This window comes from Microcebus murinus, chromosome 25 (assembly GCF_040939455.1).
Source record: "Microcebus murinus isolate Inina chromosome 25, M.murinus_Inina_mat1.0, whole genome shotgun sequence".
NCBI classification, from domain to species: domain Eukaryota; kingdom Metazoa; phylum Chordata; class Mammalia; order Primates; family Cheirogaleidae; genus Microcebus; species Microcebus murinus.
In genome coordinates this window covers 2,198,149-2,218,017 of record NC_134128.1, presented here as the reverse complement: position 1 = coordinate 2,218,017, position 19,869 = coordinate 2,198,149, and the positions used below count along the sequence as shown (strand labels likewise).

At 47.6% G+C, this 19,869-nt stretch overlaps 1 protein-coding gene across 12 annotated transcripts in view; it reads left to right on the top strand.

Annotated features, from left to right (window-relative positions):
* The window catches only part of SVIL (supervillin), a 218,663-nt gene that overhangs the window by 102,763 nt on the left and 96,031 nt on the right, over window positions 1-19,869 (top strand). For all 12 annotated transcript variants that reach the window (XM_075997686.1, XM_075997690.1, XM_075997689.1 and 9 more), the window contains one exon: window positions 19,554-19,611. The gene's annotated coding sequence lies outside the window, so the exon portion shown is untranslated. The remainder of the gene's footprint in view (window positions 1-19,553; window positions 19,612-19,869) is intronic.

Sequence of the window (19,869 nt, the reverse complement as noted above, 5' to 3'; positions counted from 1 at the left end):
CAGGTGATGGACCTACATCGACAGGTGTGCCCGGATTCCACAGTGCTCACACAGGGGTTCTGTTGGTGGCGTACATTCTGGGGATCTGGATAAATGTATAATGACACGTATCTCATTATACAGGTGGAATATCCCTTGTCTGAAATGCCTGGGACCAGAAGCATTTCAGATTTCAGATTTTTTAAGATTTTGCAATTTTGCATATACATATAATAAGATTTTTAAGATTTTGCAATATTTGCATATACATATAAGATAATGAGATATCTTAGGGATGGGACCCAACCTAAGCATGAAATTCATTTATGTTTCATGTACACGTTATACACATAGCACTTGAAGGTAATTTTATGCAATATTTTTAATAATTTTGGTCTTGAAACAAAATGTATGTACATTGAACCATCAGAAAGCAAAGGTGTCACTATCTCATGTCAGCACTCAAAAAGTTTCATATTTTTCTAGCATTCTCGATTTTGGATTTTCGGGCTAGGGATGCTCAACCTGCAGTGTCCTGCACAGGGCCTTCCCTGCCCGGAAACCCTCCCCACTCCATCTGCTCGTCCCCTCCTCCCTCCCCCCTCCTAGGCAGCCACTGATCTTTTTACTGTCTCCATAGTTTGCCAAGCTTTTGAGAATTTAGGTGTAAATTAAAGATAAAAGGGTTTTTTTTATTATTCTCCAAGGACAAGAGTTTAGGATCAGTCCATTTAACAACATTATTGTCTTTTTGAAAATTAATTGGATTGATTTATTGACTTTTTCTTAAATTTTGGCACACTGTCTAAAATATTTTGTTGCTGATTTGGGAAATTCTATAATGTATCATTCTTTTCCTCAGAAGGTTTGGGTTGGAGGTGAATCACCAGCCCAAGCACTGAGGACTTCTGTGACGGTGCAGGAGGCCGGGACGTAGGGATGGGCAGACACTGGACATGTTTGGGTTTTGATTGCCACTCTGTCAGGTTTTGGTGAAGACAACCTAGTTTCTAAGGACCCGAGTCAGGTCCCTCATACATGGGTTTCCCTGGGCCTGGAACCTTCCTTGTGCTCAGGTGGGGAGTGAGAAATGCCACTGGGTTCCCAGTTGAAACATCTGGGGAAGTTCAGGGGTCTCAGCCTGTATCTTCCCACTGTAGGCTCCTTTCAGAGCAGCAGGGACTGTGGGGACAGCCTGTGCCTTGTTTGTACTTTTGTCATAGTATACAATTTTTATAAAATATCACATTGTAATACAGTTTTACTATAAAATTATAGAACCTATATTTTTTTCACAAGTGCCCTCCAACTGTACAAATGCCAGCATGCCTGCTATCCAAACATTTTCAAGCATACCACACAGATTAGGGCCATAATCTTCATGGTACTATTGAAACCCATATCTCCATATTTGATAGCTTTCAATATGACCTTGAATATCCAAGGTTTTTCTTTTGTTTAAAACTTCAGTTCAAGAAATCAATAAATTAGAACTTCGCAGTCTCTTTTTATTTAAATTTAGAAACTGAGTTGAAATTAAACTCATTTTCATCATCCCTTTTATTAGCCCTAAAGAATGAGATAGCACATGAGACAGTAGAATGAACTTTAATCGAGGCCACCATGAAGGAAATAGATAAATTATTTGAATTTTGTTCAGACTTATAATGAATGGTCACACAGATTGTGCTTGAAAATCAGCTAGGTTCCCCCCCACACACACACACACACCCAAGAGGAGATTTTACCTGGAAAAACTTACTTTGTATATTTTAACATTGGCTATTTATGCTCACTGTAAATTTGAATCAAATATTAGGTCTGGAAAAATGCCCCCCTTCCTACGTAACCATCAGAGACCATGTAACTGACTGGATACCTTGATGCTGAGACGCCCACTGCTGGGACCTCACCCTCCACTGGGAGGATCTCAGCAAGAAACCATGAGAAGCACCTGGGCAGTTCAGGAAGAATTTTAAACAGAAAATGAAAAACCTACCTGTGTTCAGCTTTTGTGAAATTTTATACTCTTAGTAGACTCTCTTGCCCTGTGTCTTATGAAATATCCAAATGGCTTTGTTTTCTTGTTTGGAGATAGGAAGTATGGCGGGAAATAGAATGTGTGTACATTGCACGTAAACACAGCAGCAGTGCTTCAGGGAAACCGCGTCCCCTGTGGTGAGCATCAGCCCAGAGTCTAGGGCCAGAATAAAGCACCAGGCCTGGAAGATGCCAGGCGGCTCTCGCCCTCCTCCCTCTGGAGCCCAGGACAGGCGTTGGCAGTGGCCCCCCAGAGCACTCGCGCTCCCATGTGTGCTAGACCCCTTCTCACATGGAGCTTCCTGCAGCCACAGCTGTGATGCGTTGGTCTGAGTCCCGCCTGCCACCCTGGTGTGCCCTACAGCACCAGCGTGCTGTCAGCACACACGCAGTGCGGGCACGGTGAGTGTGGCATGCAACGACAAGCAGAGAAGACGGAGGGTATTAGGGTGGAGAGTCAGTGTTCTGAAGCTCGAGAGATACGATTATTGCTTTGTCCGAGGTGAGATTCTGAATAAAATGTTCACACAGTTGTAACATTTATATACAAAATTTTTATTATGGTACATTATTGCATCAGCTTTTATATATAGACCTATCACTTTTTTATGAGACTGGCTCACTTTTATTACTGTCAGTATTTTAGCTTATAATACGGCAACAATTGAAAATAGCAAAAGCCCTTTTATGTAGCTGATAATAAAGCCTTTTAATTTGGATCCCAAAGGTTTGGGTTCCAGGGCCCAAGGACGTCTTATTCAAAGATACTTATGGCGGGCAGTGGGGGGAGCTCGGACCTGCGGGTTGGGGGGCGAGTTGAGGAGGAAAAGGTGAGAATAATGACAGAGTTAGAGAAAGAAACCGACAAGGCAAAAATCACTGGCATTTGCAGAGTATTTGACGTTTTGGGCACCTATAATACATTTCCCTTCACGTGCATCAAAATAAAAGGCCAATGAGCATGTTGGATGTTATATTACACCTTCGTTTTATTTGTTTATTACTAGAACAGAAGTCCATGTGGGCAGGGAGTTCGCTGAATCCTTAGCCATGAACAGGGCTTAGCCTCTCTAGGGTGCTTGATAAATATTTCTTTGAGTGAATGAATGAAGTCATTTGCTAACATTTAATTTCTTACATATCTCGGAGATATTCAAACTGCTTTAAACAAAAATATCCTTGCTTCAGGGTTTAAGAGCCTTGTTTGTAAAATTGACCTTGGAAAGTACATTAGTTCTTTTCTGCCACCAAGGGGCGACATAGTGCAGTGAAGGAATCAAGTTTTTAATGCATTTTTTCTAAAAGAAACATTAGTTCTTTAGCTGACACTCTTAGCTGTGGATAATTGTGACTGAGTTAAACCAGTCCTGCAGGATGAGGTTTAAAGCTCTGTCAGTGTATTTTAAGCTTAACCCAGGGTGAACATGTGTCCAGGTTAAAAATAATATCCACAAAAATAGCCTGATAATGTGCTTTAAAATAAAGTGTTATATCCATAGGTAGCAAATGACGATTTAGTCTTTCATCATTTTGAGATCACTCTCTGCCACCCAATCAATGGCATATGTGATCTAATAGGCCAATGGTGTGAAGTGCCCATTAAGTAAACAAACACTCTTCAGAATAGGAAAAGATCTGATAAAAATCCATCATTCTGTGTATGTACTTGGCACGATTTTAATGTCGGGGGGAAATCAGTGTATCTAGTTCTGCCACACAGATGGTGACTAAATATATACCTTCAAGACTGAGTATCAGGTGCTGGCTTAATGCAGTCAAGTGTATGAATCTTTCTTTGTGCTGGAAACCTGTTGGGCAACCTTGCTTAACATGGAATACCCGTGGGAGGGTAAGTCTGTAATATTTTTTATTATTAAGGAGAGAGTCACAAGGACTGGGAGGAAGGAATTTTCTTTTACAACATTATATTTATTAGAATAAATTTAATATTCATTCAGTAGACATTGCCTATTATTTGGGAAATTTATTTATTCTTTTATTAGTGTCTTCAGTTTGCTGTTCCTGAGGTCCTGAGGGTTGGCCATATAGGAAAAGTGAGGTCGACCCAGGTCACTCTGCAAACGCCGAACCTCTCCTTCAGGGAGTCTGGGCTGCCAGAGCCTGCTGGCAGGGGTTGGCAGCCAGCAGCTAGAGTGGTTCGTCTTTTCTTTTCCTCACCTAGGCTGTAGGTAGAAATGGAAACTGAGAGTCAAAGAGCCGCAAACTCTGGCAGCTAGAGAAGAAGGGGAAATGGGATGCTTCAATGCTAGCTAACTTGGTCTTAAACGTAGGAAATTAGCTGCTGTGATTGAAACAAACACAAAAGCCAACCAGTTCAGTGGCTGAATGCTGCGGTTTGTGCACTCCCTAAGGTTGGGGGGCCTAGAGCACCTCTCCAGGCCCCTAGATGCTGGCCACACCTGTTGGCCACCTGTGGTTCCTCTCCTACTTTGCCTAAGTTAGAGGAGACAAAAGAGAAGCAAACTGATTCCTCCAGTGTTGAGACTATAAGGGCAAAGGCAGTTAGGAGGGCATGGGGGTTTGATGTAACTTTTTAAAACTGTTTTCTGAGGTTGCTTTGCACATAACCAAAGGACAAGCTTTTGGTGTGAGTGTCGCACATCCTTGCTCATTTCCTTTGCCAGAAATATCTACACAGGAATTTGCAGTCACTGCTAGGAGAGACACCCCAGGGGCTGTTCTGAACAGGTAAACCCTCAAGTAGTGAAAACTAAAAATTGATCTGTTTACATCCCCAGCATACTAGCACGTAATAGGCATCCACTTTTCTTTTTTTGAGACAGAGTCTCACTCTGTTGCCTAGGCTAGAGTGAGTGCCGTGGCATCAGCCTAGCTCACAGCAACCTCAAACTCCTGGGCTCAAGTGATCCTCCTGTCTCAGCCTCCCGAGTAGCTGGGACTACAGGCATGCACCACTATGCCTCGATAAATTTTTGTATATATATTTTTAGTTGGTCAATTAATTTCTTTCTATTTATAGTAGAGACGGGGTCTCGCTCTTGCTCAGGCTAGTTTTGAACTCCTGACCTCGAGCAATCCGCCCTCCTCGGACTCCCAGAGTGCTGGGATTACAGGTGTGAGCCACTGCGTCCAGCCTAGCATCCACTTTTCATAACTTGTGATTCAAACACCCCGAGTCCATTCCCCAGAGGAGCAAGGAACGGGTGGCATTTGTTAATTGTTGGGTCTCTGAGAAATTGTCGAGGAAGGAAATGTGAGAGTGTGCGGGGGCAGCGGCACGGAGGAAGCGTGGAAGGACAGCGTGTCGGGCTCGTCTCTGCCTCCCTCCAGCAACATGCCGGCCACCCTGTATTCAGCTTTGCCTGGCCCCTGAGCGAGTGGTTGGGGAGCACTGTCCCCCAAGGTGTTACCAGGTCACGCCTCTGCCCCCTCCTGTCCTGCTGTGCCAGTCCCCGCAGTGCCGGCCCACTACTGAAACTTGAAATGCTGGTCGTGTTCCCAGCCCCGCCGGGTATGGCATTCTGGCCAGGCGGTGGGCGGAATGCCTTATGAATGGCAGCGGGGCCTGCGGCTAAAACCCAAAGGAAATTTGTGCAATGATTTATGTGCTGCAGTTAATCACCACGATCCATTCTTTTCCTTATTTGTGTAGAAATGCAGCACAGTGGCCGAAGGCGGGGAAGAGTCTCTGAGCCTAGACCTTAATAGAATTGGAAATAATGAATGTTCTTCAAGCAGGGTTGGATCAACAACTCAGCCTCCTTAGCTGAAAATATAGAGGTTCACTCTGCACTGGCATGGAACACTCAGAACTGTTTGCCGCATCTGACCCAGTGACTCCTCTTTAAGCATCTAGGACATGCGATCTGTGATCTGTTTGCAGATGGTAGGTTGCTATTTCTGAAGTCAAGGAGCCTCAGAGACTCCAATAGATGCTAAATAAGTTCCTCCAAAGCGGGACTTTATGTGAGTTCTCTGATAAGGCCAGAGAAGAGGCTTGGGTTAGGCAAAGAGGAAAAGAACTTTCCATGTAACAGCCTAACGAGCTCCAGCCCAGTGCTCAAGTTAAGCTTTCTTCAACCCAGCAAGCTGAACCCTGAGGCTGGAGTCTGGGGCAACCTGGACAAGTTTCTATTATTATGTAAATGGCCTCACAGTGCAGCTTTTTAAGAGTTTTTGGCAAAGAGTCACCCTCTGCCAAAAGGTAGGTGTCCGTCTGCAAGCCCAGAGTTAGCGGAGTTTGCCGTGGGTGACCTATAAATCAGCCAGTCAACTTGCAGACTGCCTTATTAGGCAGGCTGTGGAGGCTTGCATCTGGGGACAGGCTGGTAGGGCCTGTGGCAGTGAGCTTGAGTCCTGCACAAAGCGGGAGGGCCCGACCCCTGGAGACGTGGCCTAGTACTGTTCAATTAATTATAGTGCTCTGTGATGACAGGAACACGGAACACGCGCTGTCTTTGGCAGGCATGCTTTATAGTATTGTTGGAAAACAGGTTTGTAGGGGGAGGTGACTTCTGGATGGACGGAATGGTATAGCTGACTTTCCTGCAGCTTTATGTACTGGGTAACTGGCAGTCCTGTAGCAGGACTTACTCTACTGAGTTTGGGCTTTACCAGGAAATGTTCAATGTTTTCCTTTTAATCCGAGATGTTTTGCAGACTCTTAGAATCTTGTTCATGTCGTATAATAAAGTCTTTTGAATGGTGAGGTCATGTGTGTGGGAGGGAGGAAGCGTCAGCAGGCAGTAAGGCGGCGCAGTGGCAAGAGCAGGGCCCTGGGAGCCAGGGGCCTCCTGTGTGGTAGGGCCGAGTGGCCGTGGATGGGCCACTTCCAGCGCCTCTGTGAAGGGTAGGGCTGCACTGAGCGATCTCCTGAACTGCCTCCTCCTCCTGGCCCTCTGCTCCAGCTGCATTGCAGCCTCTGCCCCTCCCTCTGCCCCTCCCTCTGCCCCTCCCTCTGCCCCCCCCTCTGCCCCCTCCCTCTGCCCCCTCCCTCTGCCCCCTCCCTCTGCTCCTCCCTCTGCCTCCTCCTTCTGCCCGCCCCCTCTGCCCCCTCCCTCTGCCCCCTCCCTCTGCCCCCTCCCTCTGCCCCTCCCTCTGCCCCTCCCTCTGCCCGCCCCCTCTGCCCCCTCCCTCTGCCCCTCCGTCTGCCCCTCCGTCTGCACCCTCCCTCTGCCCGCCCCCTCTGCCCCCTCCCTCTGCCCCCTCCCTCTGCTCCTCCCTCTGCCTCCTCCTTCTGCCCGCCCCCTCTGCCCCCTCCCTCTGCCCCCTCCCTCTGCCCCTCCCTCTGCCCCTCCCTCTGCCCCCTCCCTCTCCCCCCTCCCTCTGCCCCTCCCTCTGCCCCCTCCCTCTGCCCCCTCCCTCTGCCCCTCCCTCTGCCCCCTCCCTCTGCCCCCTCCCTCTGCCCCTCCCTCTGCCCCCTCCCTCTGCCCCCTCCCTCTGCCCCTCCCTCTGCCCCTCCCTCTGCCCCCTCCCTCTGCCCCTCCCTCTGCCCCCTCCCTCTGCTCCTCCCTCTGCCTCCTCCAGGAGGGAGTCAGCGAGGCTGCAGGTGAATAGTTGAGGCTGCAGGTGAACAGCGGAGGCTGCAGGTGAACAGCGCAGCTGGCATCACGGGGGGGTGCATGCCTGATGGAGACTTTGAGGCGGAGTCTATCTTTATCCAAAACTCGAGGCAGTGGCTAGAAATGGGGAAAGATGGCACTTTTCTATGCCGAAATTTTAGGTTCTTGGAATACAATCTCAGGTTCTTGAAATACAGTCGGTAACAGCTCATGAACCAAAGCTGCCCGTGCGGCCAAGCACACACGGAGGAGGCTGTCCCAGGACGTGGCAGGTGGCCCCGCTCGAGAGCACCCCAGTCCTGTCTGTGCCTAAGCGGCTTTCCGTGCATGGAGCTGAGGCGCTGGGCAGCCCTGGAGGAAGGCAAGAACCGCGGCGCGTGGCCGCAACTGCTGCGCGCCGCGCTTTAAGGCCGCCTCTCCTCCAGAAGTCTTGCAGTCGCTCCGGCTGTCCGTGGGAACAGGGACAGCGCCCACGCCAGAGCCTCCCCGAGCACGGTGGACTTTGGCTGCGGCAGGAGGTGCATGGGGTGCGGCCGGCGCTGTCCTGCTCGGGTCTGTTTTGCCCAGGGAGCCGTGTCCTTGTCTTCATTCCATGGCCGACATCAAATACTCTTCGTCTGTTTTTGTTTTTAAATATCTCTGTTGTCTGCTTAGCTGATTGGCTCCCCCAGGGCGGGGCCGTGACTCTGAATTGCGTTTTCTTAAAACACGAACCTTCGCTCTGCACCGAAGGGGCCCCCAGCTTGCTGTCAGGTCCACCGGGACGTTAGAAGGCCCCTGATATGAACATAAAGCTTGCTGGGCTAGAAGAGAAATTCTTGAACTTCACATTTTAGAGGGAAAAGATGGCGTGTCCAGCACCAGAAGGAGCAGAGGGGTCTCGAGCGGCCACATTTCCTCAGCCGTCACCAAGTCTCTGGCGATGAAAGGGGCTTCTTGGCAGGCCGTAGACTTGGAGCCCCGAATGAGAAGCTATGGCATGGAAATTGCTGAGGCTTGCGTGAAATGCTTACATCTTCCTTATCTTGAGTAAGTTAGAATTCTAGCAGGTGAGCAACTGAGTTCCAATTTGATTTTAAATATATGTATATAGCTTTAATGATAAAAGATTATTAGATTTTTGAGGACTAAACACTTTTTTGGTTAAAATAATATTTTGTCCTTTTAAGGTGACAAAAATTACTTAATCACAGACTCATGGATTATGCTGTTACAATCAGTGATGTTTAATTCCTTAATTACTACAATAAGTGAACAGCTAGAATGGAGCAGTAATCAACATTTCACTCCAAATGAGTATGAATGTAAAAAATTTACACGGTAATGTACATGTATCTACACCACCGCAGTCTGGAGACTCACTTTGCGTGCACTGTGCCAGTTAAAACGCTTCCTCTCACGTGGGCCGGCGTCCTGAAATCAGAAGAAGAAGGCAGTGCCCGGTGTTCTCTCTTCTAGGAAGGAAATGCTCGCAGCGATCCTGCAATGCCTGTTTGGCTCGGCCGGGCTCTGTCTCTCCTTGTGCCTGGGAGCTCGAGCAGTCGCTCAGTGACTCCTGTGCTGGGGCTCTGGAGGAGCAGAGTGGCCGCAGGAGACGGGCGGGATGGCCAGAGTGCACAGGAGTAGAATCTGCGGCGTCTGTTAGGCGTGTGGGCGTCTGCCGCGTCGCCGCCAGCACTGCGATCCCCGTCCAGGCCGTCACCGCTTTCACTAGCCCGGTGTCCGAGGCGGGTGGCCGATGCGGGTGGCTGGGTGGCTGGGGCAGGTAGCTGGGTGGCCGAGGTGGATGGCTGGGTGGCTGGGTGGCTGGGGCAGGTAGCTGGGTGGCCGAGGTGGATGGCTGGGTGGCTGGGGCGGGTGCTGGGTGGCCGGGTGGCCGATGCGGGTGGTCAGGTGGCCGAGGCGGGTGGCCGGGTAGCTGAGGCAGGTGGCTGGGTGGCCATGTCTGGCAGTGGGCACCGAGGCCCAGCCAGTGCTGCTGCTGCCAAGGGGCCAGGCTGTGGCCCACACAGGGGTCCCAATAATGAGTTTGTGTGTAATGTGTACATGCATATGCCCACACACGCGCACAGGCACACATACACACACATATAAAGTTGGCTGCCACATGCTTTTTCATTTCACTGTCTAGCATCCCGGTTTAGCAGTTGAGGTGGTGAGAAGCACACAGATGTGTATTAGGACACGACTGGGTCACAACATCTGTTTCTAACGAAGTGTTTCCACGCTCCCTAACGACCGGCCGGCTGGGTGCGTTTCCTTTTGCTGTCTGGCGTGCGAGGGCCTGCACTTCCCGCCTTGCGTGGGCTCCGGCGATGGCTCCGGTGGGTCCTCAGGGCGGTCGGGCTTCCACTCCCACCTCCACTCGCACGGGCTGGTCTTCTAAGCTCAGGCCCCTTTCGGCGCCGTTGCCTCACCACCCCGTGCTTGGTACCTCTCCTTCCTGGCGTGTCCCTCGCCACTCGCCTGCTGCCGTCCCTTCTTCCACGCTGAGCTCTGCGGTCATGTCCTCCAGGAAGCCTTCCTTCATCACGCTCGTCCCACCTGACTCCATTTTCCTGCTTCTTCCAGGACTTGATATCGTGAATGGCTTGTGCTAGTAGTTTTCGAACTTCGTTGCCTGTCGTAATGACCTCAGGTAGGGGACCCTCACTTTTAACAAGCACCCATGCGACCCCGAGGGCCACCCAAGTTGATGCCATCTGCCTCGCAGCAGATATCACACTTCCTTGTCAGTGCAGATGCACATTGAGTCACTCCGACAGTGCAGAACGTGGCTTCGGTCTTTTGTCGCAGGGGCCCCTGCCGCCTGTGTCTGAGCACGCAGTCTGCGGTCCTACTGCTTACTGAGCACGGGACATGTGACATCTCACTGACACCCTCTCCCCAGTCAGTCAGCAAGAGTCCTGGAAATCTTCTGAGCCTGGGGCAGGTCCTGGGTAACAGCTAATGTCACCTGGGAAACGTGGGTAACCAGGGCTGGCAGCGTCCTCGGCTATTCAGTGATGATGGTTGTTGAGGTTGCCGTTGTTGTCATTTTATTAAAGTCCCCATGTGAGGATGGGGAGGCCCGGAAATCACTTTTTTCAGTGCTCTGTCCTTCAAATCGCTCAAGCAGAGCTTAGAGCAGCTACGATCTGTCAGGTGTCACCAGTCATCTTGTACGTTCACTCGTCTGCCGCCTGGACGTCCAGACCCATAAGAAGTTCTCCCATCTGCTGGCCCAGTGCTTCCCTGCTTTCTGTTCGCGGGGAAACTCTCAGGCAGTGAGCCGGGACTGGCACTGGCAGAAGCTGCCTCCGCCCTCCCGGGTGACTGCACCGAGTCGCCCCTTCCTGCTGCAGGCTTTCTCGGTGGGGGCGGGGCGCGGGCCCTGCGGTCCTGAAGGTGCCCGCGCCTGCGACGCCGCACAGCTGCAGACAGGACGCGTGAACACCTCGGTCTGTGTTTGCTCCTCACGTCTTGTCCAGAGCGCCTGGTTGGACTGGTGCCTCCAGCACGTCAGGGCTGTCTTCCGCGCCTGCCTGGCTCGCGGGCCACGTGCCGCCGGCATCGCTCGGCCGGTGTTCCGGGCTCAGCCCTGCCAGCAGCGCGCTGCGCTTCCCGCTGCGCGACACAGCAACGTGGGACCCCGCGCAGCCGGGCGTTTTTTGCGGGCTCAGCACCGCCTGCCGCCCGCACTCCGCGTGAGCCCGCCATGCCCGCAGCGCACTGCGCTTCCCGCTGCGCGACACAGCAACGTGGGACCCCGCGCAGCCGGGCGGCACGGGGCGAGGTGTGCGCCCCGGGGCGACCTCGGCACCGTGCCGCCCGGAGCTTTCTCATCGTCCAGGCCTGAATTCAGCCCCGCTAGACACCAGCGCCCCGCTCTCCTCTCCCCGCCCGACAACCACCGCTCCACTTTCTGTCTTTGAACGCGGCCATCCTGGGAGCCTCACCTGGGTGGGGTTACACAGCACTTGTCCTTTGGTGACCGGCCGCGTCACCTCCTGCGAAGTCCTCAAGGCCCCTCTGTGTTGCAGTGTGTGTCAGAATCTCCTTTCCTTTTAGGGCTGAATAATATCCCGCTGTGTGTTTATCCCAGTGTCCTTTTAAAGGTAGAACTGACCTGCGCCTTCTTCCAGCCGTCGGTCGACCATCCTCCCTTCCTCTGGCACGCCTTGATTTTCCTCCCCAAGAATCATTAGCTGTAGATTCAGAAGCAGCCAGAAGTGAAAATGATCAGAAATAATTTTCACTACAAATGTTAGCATTACTCATTTGAACATTTACTTTAAAGACATTAATAAGTCTTTTAGGGGATTGTAATATTCCTTTTCTTTCTTTTTTCTTTTTTTCTTGAGACAGACTCTCACTCTGTTGCCCAGGCTAGAGTGAGTGCCATGGCATCAGCCTTTCTCACAGCAACCTCAAACTCCTGGGCTCAAGTGATCCTTCTGTCTCAGCCTCCCGAGTAGCTGGGACTACAGGCATGCGCCACCATGCCCGGCTAATTTTTCTATATATATTTTTTTTAGTTGGCCAATTAATTTCTTTCTATTTATAGTAGAGATGGGGTCTCGCTCTTGCTCAGGCTGGTTTCAAACTCCTGACCTTGAACGATCCTCCCACCTCAGCCTCCCAGAGTGCTAAGATTATAGTCATGAGCCACCGCGCCCGGCCAATACACCTTTTCTTAAAAAAAAATTATTAAGTATATATAGAAAGGCAGGCAAGGTTTTCTTTCAGTGTGTCTGATTTTTTAAAAAGCTGTGAGTTGTAATATTTCTTATTGAAAGTGCTTTTGCCTTTTCATCTCTGCACACATGGCCTGTTTTAAATTACCTTATGTCATGATGTAACGCAGAGTTTTATTTGCAGGCTTGTCCAAGATATTACTGCTAACCAGAATGCACAGAGCATTTCACAGTGCACATAGGAGGAGAATTAGACTGAAATAAGCAATCTGGAATGTCTGAACAACCAGCATGTGATAATAGGGCAATGAAAAGAGCTAAGTGGGCTTTCCACTTGGGGGATTACCTCATGTCAGGCAGTTCTGCCTCAGATTAAGGGTCTGCACACATAAATAAAGTCCACCAAAGAAAATGAGAATACCATCTTTGGCTGTTTCTGGCATACAAAACACTCCTTTGCTTAGGCTATAAAACATATCACTCACTTTGGCGTTGCAGTCCAGCCATTGCCGTTAGCAGCTCGTAGCAGATTTCATTAAGATCATTTCTGTGGCCCGTCAAGATCTTAGAGACGTGTGGGTGACTTGCAGCAATAGGTGTTCAGGTAACAGTGAGTTGTACTCTCTCACCACTCTGTGTTGCCACTTCGATTCCAGCTTGTTTTCCTGTAGACTGGGCGTTCAATGACCGCCATGGGACACAACATGGCATCATTGTATGGGCCTCAGCCCAAATCTCTTCTCAATATGTATTTAACAGCTCCTTGCGTGGAGTAAACGATGCGCTCAGTTTCCAAAGTGCCTTCACCTGCATTCTCTCATTTCATCCTGACCTCACCTTCGTATTTTCCTCTTTGGTTTGGTTTTGGCTGGCCGTGGCATGGCTGTTCTGCCTTGAGAGACACATTTGCACTAGTCGCTCTAGGCTTGCGCATTTATCCTGGGTCTCGCCTTGTCAGCTTCCTCGCCTGCAGGTGGGGACCGTCACAGGGTCTCCCAGCAGGCTCTGATTGGACTGCGAGTTTAACGCCCCAGAGCACCCAGCATGGCCACTGTCCCCCGGCCACGAGTCAGTAACGGTTGCGGCGGCCGCCTCGTCTTTACATCCCCCCCGGCTGCGGCAGAAAATGACGTCGCGGTTGGGTGCTCAGCTACTTTCCTTTTCCTTGGCTTTGTTCCCATTTTCTCCCAGAGGAGGATGGCCCCAAAGGCCAGTTGTCGCTCCTGTTGCCAGGGTCCTTGAGTGTTGTCAGCCAGAACAACTGACAGAGGACCAGCTCCTCAAATAGCCTCCCTGTCATCTGAGCAACAGCTGTGAACTGCCCTGTGCGGTCCCTGAGCGTGTGACTCCACGGTCCTTTGTCATCCAACACCAAGTCTTTTGACCTTGTCAATTTGGGAGATGGTGCTTCTTACTCATAGTGACATTGTCAGGAGTTGGGTTGCGAGAACCGTCTTCCCTGTTTTTACACGCTGTCCCAGCACACTGGTCACATTTCTTCCCATTTCTCCCGGACACAGACATGTTCCACATCATCGCTTCACATTCTAGGAGAGCAAGAAGACTTCATTTAGTAGTGAGCGTCTCAAAGTCATGCTTTTCCTCTACGCCGCCTGTTTAGGACGTGGAGGAGGCTGAGAAAAGGCGGGACTTCAGGAGGGCCTGCACTGCTTGCCGGACTCATCCGCTCAACCAGAGCTCACAGCCCACCTGTCATGAGCCACGCACTGTGCGAGAAACACACCCAGAGGTGTATCCCAGGTTCTGTCCCCCGGGTTTTTATAATCCTTTAGCTTGGAGACAGCACAAGTTTTGAGCAGAAGTTGAATGGTAATAGAGAAGCTCCAAACAAGAAGAAAATGTATCGGCAGGTGGGGAGAGCTGGTCTCGGTCCCTCCATGTGGCCATGGCCCCTGGTGTCAAGTTTGATAAATGCTGTGTTGCAGGTTACCACAGATTTTGGTGATTGTCTCAGTCCACTCCACAATCTATAGCCAGGAAAATGCCTCTGCCGGGAAAGAACAAGCAGGCTGCCACTGGGCCGCAGGTCCGTGCACGGCTCGTTCACGGCCAGGCTGTCCCGTGGTCTTAGCCAAAGCCTAGGCCTCGGGGACTGTAAGGGTCCTGTCTCCTTCCTCTTCATTTATATTTAATTATTTTGGTGATTACAGGAGTAAATCGTGCTACTTGTGGATACTTTGGAAAATAGAGCAGAAAACATAGGAGCCGAGTCATCTGAGTGTGAGAAAATCAATGTTTTCCTCTATTTACTATCTTCCTGGTTAAATATGTGTGTTTGTATGTCTAACAGAACCTTGAAAATTTTCCGAATCACTAATTCAGTTTCCAACCTGGTTTGCTTGTGTAATTTATTTGCCTAGTCTTCTATACTTCGCCCCACGTTGACTATTTCCAGTTTTATTTACTAGCAAAACCATGGTCAACATCCTTGTGTTCACTCATCATTTCCTTCCAGAAGCAGAATTGCTGAGTCATCGCTTCCTACACACTCAAAGTCGTTAGTCACAACTTGTCTCTCTTCTGTAAGGTGGAACATCGGGAAGGGAAGGGAGAATCATAGAGAAATCAGTCGCTTCCTTTAAACACAACACCCGCCCCCACGCAGGGACACTGACTCTCTGTCTTTGCCTAGGGCCTCAGCAATGCCGTGGTTACTCATGTCTGGGGGCGGCCCTGGTTTTCACGAATATATGTGGGACCAAAGCTAGACCTAGAAATCATGTGAGATTCATGAAAAGCCACCAGCAGCTGCTCTGGCCTTCCCTCTGGGATCGGGCTGTGTTCCTCTTTACTGGTTAAGCCAGCGTAGGTAGGCTGTAAGCTGGAAGACCCTACGCTGCAATCCAAGGCAAGCTTACAGCCGTGGCCCCTGTTATCTTGTGTCCAGGCTGGTCAGGAATGTGGGAATTGTCCTAGAGAGAGTCAGAGGATGTGGACGTGGAGGGAGTCCTCTAACATTTTGCTAAATGAAGACCAGGTGATCAGGAAGCCCCTTTGCCCCAGTCTTCCCAGGGTCCAAGGTTTTGGATTTACCAAGGCCTGTTTCACTTGTTCCAGTGATGCCCCTTTGGGGTGTCAGCATCTCCATGGCCCATTCACAGATCCTTCTTGGTCTTCTAGGTCTCTTCTAGCCACCACCCATGTGCCATGACACGACACGACGTGTACTGTGACACGGCATGATGTGTACGTGACCATGCTATGACAGTGACCTCCCTCAGCCCCCAGGCACACATTCGTGGCTTTTCTCCTAAAGCATTTTTGCATCGCCCATCCACGGGCAACTTCATCATTTGCTGTTATTGTTATCTTTATTTCTTTACAATGTAAAGACTAAAACCTAAAAAATACCCAGAAAGTATTTGACTTCCATGAAGCATGGCGCCTGAATATTGAGGACTGTAGTGCTTTGAAAATGGAAAAGTGTTCTAAGTGGACACAGTGGCAGAAAAGGGTGTCCATGCCCTTCATCCGTGCTGAGCTGGGGGTGAGGGTTGTGGGGGAGGGAATACCCCACCACCAGTGTTCACTTAAAATGCCCTCTCCCCATTTTTAAGAAAGTTGCCGACACCACTTGAAATTTCCTCTGCGGATAAATAACACCTGTTAATCTACAGAATGATGTGAGGAAATGTTTGACTATTTTGCGTTAATAGCTCCCCATGTGAATGAGCTAGCCTAAAATAGTAATAATTAATAATAATAATTATTGGAGAGTTAATGAAAACTTTTTTCATGGATACTTTCTGTTGGTGTAAAATGTGGATTTTTCTTCATAGGCTTATTTGGTTTCCTGTGGGTGGGATACTTACATAGAAGACTAAATTTTATATCCATAATTTCATTTAAAATTCTGTGCTTTTTCCTTTTAACAATCTAGTGATATTTAGATCAGTTTCTTTGTATCATAATTGATAGGTGAGGCAAATAATTACCTTAATAGCAGGAGTCTGTTACCAACTTAAAGGGAATTTCCAAAGTTTTTTTTTTAATTCTCCACTGGAATTTCATTTTGAAAATTAAAATAGACTTATTCCTTAATAAAAATTCAAAATAAACATCTAGATACTTCTAGGATAATTATAATTGAGTATTCTATAGGAAGAACAGTTTTCAGGAGCCTGCGTGGTGATGAGCAAGTGGCACTGTGTTTTATTAACTGTCAAGTCCTTTATAAAGGCTTATTGTCAGCACACACATTACTTCGTCCTGTCTCTTTATTTCCAGAATCAGTTTCCTCTACTCTTTCCTACCCTTTCTCTCCTCTTCCCAGCACTCCTTATTCCTTTTTGTTCCTAACTATCTATGACCTTACAATAAAGTTTCCACCACAATTATCCACAGTACTTATGTTGTTCCTTGCTGAGTTTTTAAACTATCCTATTTGCTAATTTTATAAAAGTTAAAGTAATCAGAAGTTTAGAGAAAAGTGCAAATGCCACCACCAGCCCATGGAATAGCCGGTGTTGATATACCTTAAGTTTATGTGCCTTGATGGATTTGGCATGTAATTCTTCAGTCTCACGTTAAGTGTGTTTATCTTTTGGAAATCTGTCCAAGTTGATGTGATTTGAGTGCAGGATATAAAGTCTATGCAATCATTTCAGAATATGCTCCCCAGCCTTTAGAAAAGAGTATCTCATGATTTCCTGTGGTCGTTCAGCAGACATTTACCGTAGGCCTACTATGCGCCAGATGCAGTGTTCAGGACACAAATACAAAGGCGAACTCAGGCCCCCTGCCTGGCAGGGGTGGGGGAAGGAAGGAAGAGCTGAGTCAAGTCCTGCTTCTGCCTCCCCGAGTCCCTCCACTCCGTCACCAGCCAGTTGTCCGCCCAGGAGCCAGTTGCTTGTGTGGGCCTATTTCCTTCACTTGGAAAGGACACCATTTTCCCTTGTTTCTCTTTAATGTCCCATTTAACGGTGACATTGTCAGTCTGTAATCATTGCAAATTTTTCTTGAAATCATATTATCACTGCTTGGGCCCCAGCTACACATTGTGGCTGCAAGTAAACAAGTGACGTTAAGATATTCAGATACTCAGATAGGCAAAACTTCACAACTCCTGTCTCAAATTAAAATTTTTGAACCTCTAGTAATATCTGCCCTTTCTTTTTCCACGATTGCACTCATATGTTGTTCATAAATCTTAAGTATGGGTTTTGGCTCCCTGTTAGGTAAAATTTTTCATTTAACTTTGCCAAAGCCAAACTTGGAGCAGCCTAGGAATAGTTAGGCAGCTTCTTCCCAGCACATCGAGAGTCTCTCTGGAGGGGTGTGTGTGTGTGTGTGTGTGTGTGTGTGTGTTGGGAAAGGCGGGTTGTTGTCGACTCCTCAGAGGACGGTGTGGGCGTCTTCTGCCCGGGCACATGCTGAGATTCGGCCGTGGCTTTGCGGTGGCATCAGTGCCTCATCGCTGGTCTGCAGTCTGTCGCAGCATCTCTGGGCCTAATTTCTGCTTGTAATCTGATTATGGGTCTGAGCTGCCCCAGCCTGCAGCCTCCTGCTTGCTGTCACCACACTCTCCAGGACACACGTGCCTGGTCGCTCTAGCCCTGCACTGTGAAAAGTCTCAACCTCATTTTGCTTAGACCAGCTGAAGGTCCCTGCTGGGTGAGCACTAGCTGTAGAGCAGACTCTGTGACCCAGCCTCCTCTGGGCAAGCATGTTCAGAAGCCCGGGCCTTTCCAGCTATTTGGGAGCTTTCAAATTCTCTGAGAAACAAGGTAAGGAAAGAAAAATATCAAATGCACTTATCTATGGATTTTATAACATAATGAATGTCATGGAATCCTACATTTTCCCTTTCTTCCTGTGTCCAGTTAGTTATATACTTTTCTCAAAGGACATTTCAAATATGTGACTGGATTTATAAATGAACTTATCTTGCGATTGCTGATAATGTGATTTTTCCCCCCAGTAAGTTAGGTACTGCTAAATCACTAAAGCCTTTATGTAGGAAAAAACTGCAAATGAAATTGGAATGCCCAAACTTTAGATCAAATTCTGGGTATGCTGCAGTTTAGCTAAAATATTTTTCTAAACCAAAGGCTGTATACACTAAATTATTTCCAGTAGGCAGTGGTTGAGTGGGTGTCTTTTTATTAACTCTTCATGTGAAACAGTTTGGAATAAGAAGATGCTGTCTTTTTTCCAGCACACAGGAAAATATAAGCTTCCAATTTAACTACAGAAGTGGTATTGCATGTTCAGTTTATTTGTTGAACAAAAATGAAATGCTGATGTTTTCCTGAATGTCATATTTGAATCTCAGGTATTATATGTCAAAAGTATTTTCTACCACAAATGCACTATTAGGAAGTTATTTGAACAATTCAGAACTCAGATTTAGGAATTTTCTTTTACAAGTATTCGATAGCTTTTGGAATTGAGTTCTCTTTCTTTAAATACATAGCAAGATACTTGCAGAATTAGGAAACAAGTCTGGATGTGTAATTGGTATCCTACCTTTCATTTTATTATATTTCTCTGGTTGGCCAGGTTTCTAAATTCCAGGTTTGAGGATGTATTTTGATGGATGATGAAGTGTCAGAATCTAGTATATTTTGTACCTCTTTTTCCCCAGGCTTCTGCTCTTAAATATTGAACAGTAAAAGGTAATTCCTTAGGGGAAGAAGAATCTGTGAGTGGTCTGCTTGTGGTTTTCCTAGTGGACAAACGGTTACTGTGCCAAAAGCTATAAAACAGATTACTTGCCATTAGACTGATTATAAATTTTGTCTGTGCCTGGTTTTGATTAACCTGTTCACTCAGGATGTGTGTTTTTCCTGTATGGAATTGTTACCAGCTGTCTTTATATAATATATATCTTGCCTTCAAAAATAAATAAAAGGTTATTTTCATGTGTTGCTATTATTTAGATTTTATGAAAGCAATAAGGACACAGCTGAGGGGTCCTTTGATTTTAAGATCACTCTCTACCATTTTAAAGGCAGCTCGAACATCTCAGGCAAATTATTTTCAACATTTCTGATTACCTTCACCAAAATTGCTCAATTATTTTCTCCTTTTTTTCTGAGTATTATTATTATTCTGTTATTCAGTATTTAATTGCTTTGAGTTATCCTTATTGCCATAATATTTAAAGGATAGCATTGAACTGTATCAGAATTTTTTTTTCTTTCTTTTTAACTCATGGAGTATGTTGGCTACTTTTCAGAAGAGTAAAAAAAAATTGCCTATGTAAAGGAAGTCTGAAGAATGTTTTTCTCATTGAATATTTTTTAACTTACCATGTAACTATTTCAATGTTACATTGTCTCTTTTCCCTTAGATCTCAACAAGAAAAACTTCAGCTTCATTGGATTTCCACATCAAAGAAAAGTTCCAAGGTAAAGTGGCCTTTGCTGAAGAAATCTTAAGTTTTAAAGATTTATAGTAGCTTTTAAAAGTATTCTCTTAAATTCCTAATTCATGAGTTTAAATGTTTGGCAATATGTTTTCTCCCAGTGTTTGATTTATTAAAATATATGAAGCAAAAGATTCTTTTTCTATTTAACGCTGTTTATGGGAATTATTTGGAGAACAGAACGTTGATATGTCTTATAATTGCAAACTTGTAAAGGGCTATTATCTTTTCTTTCTCACAC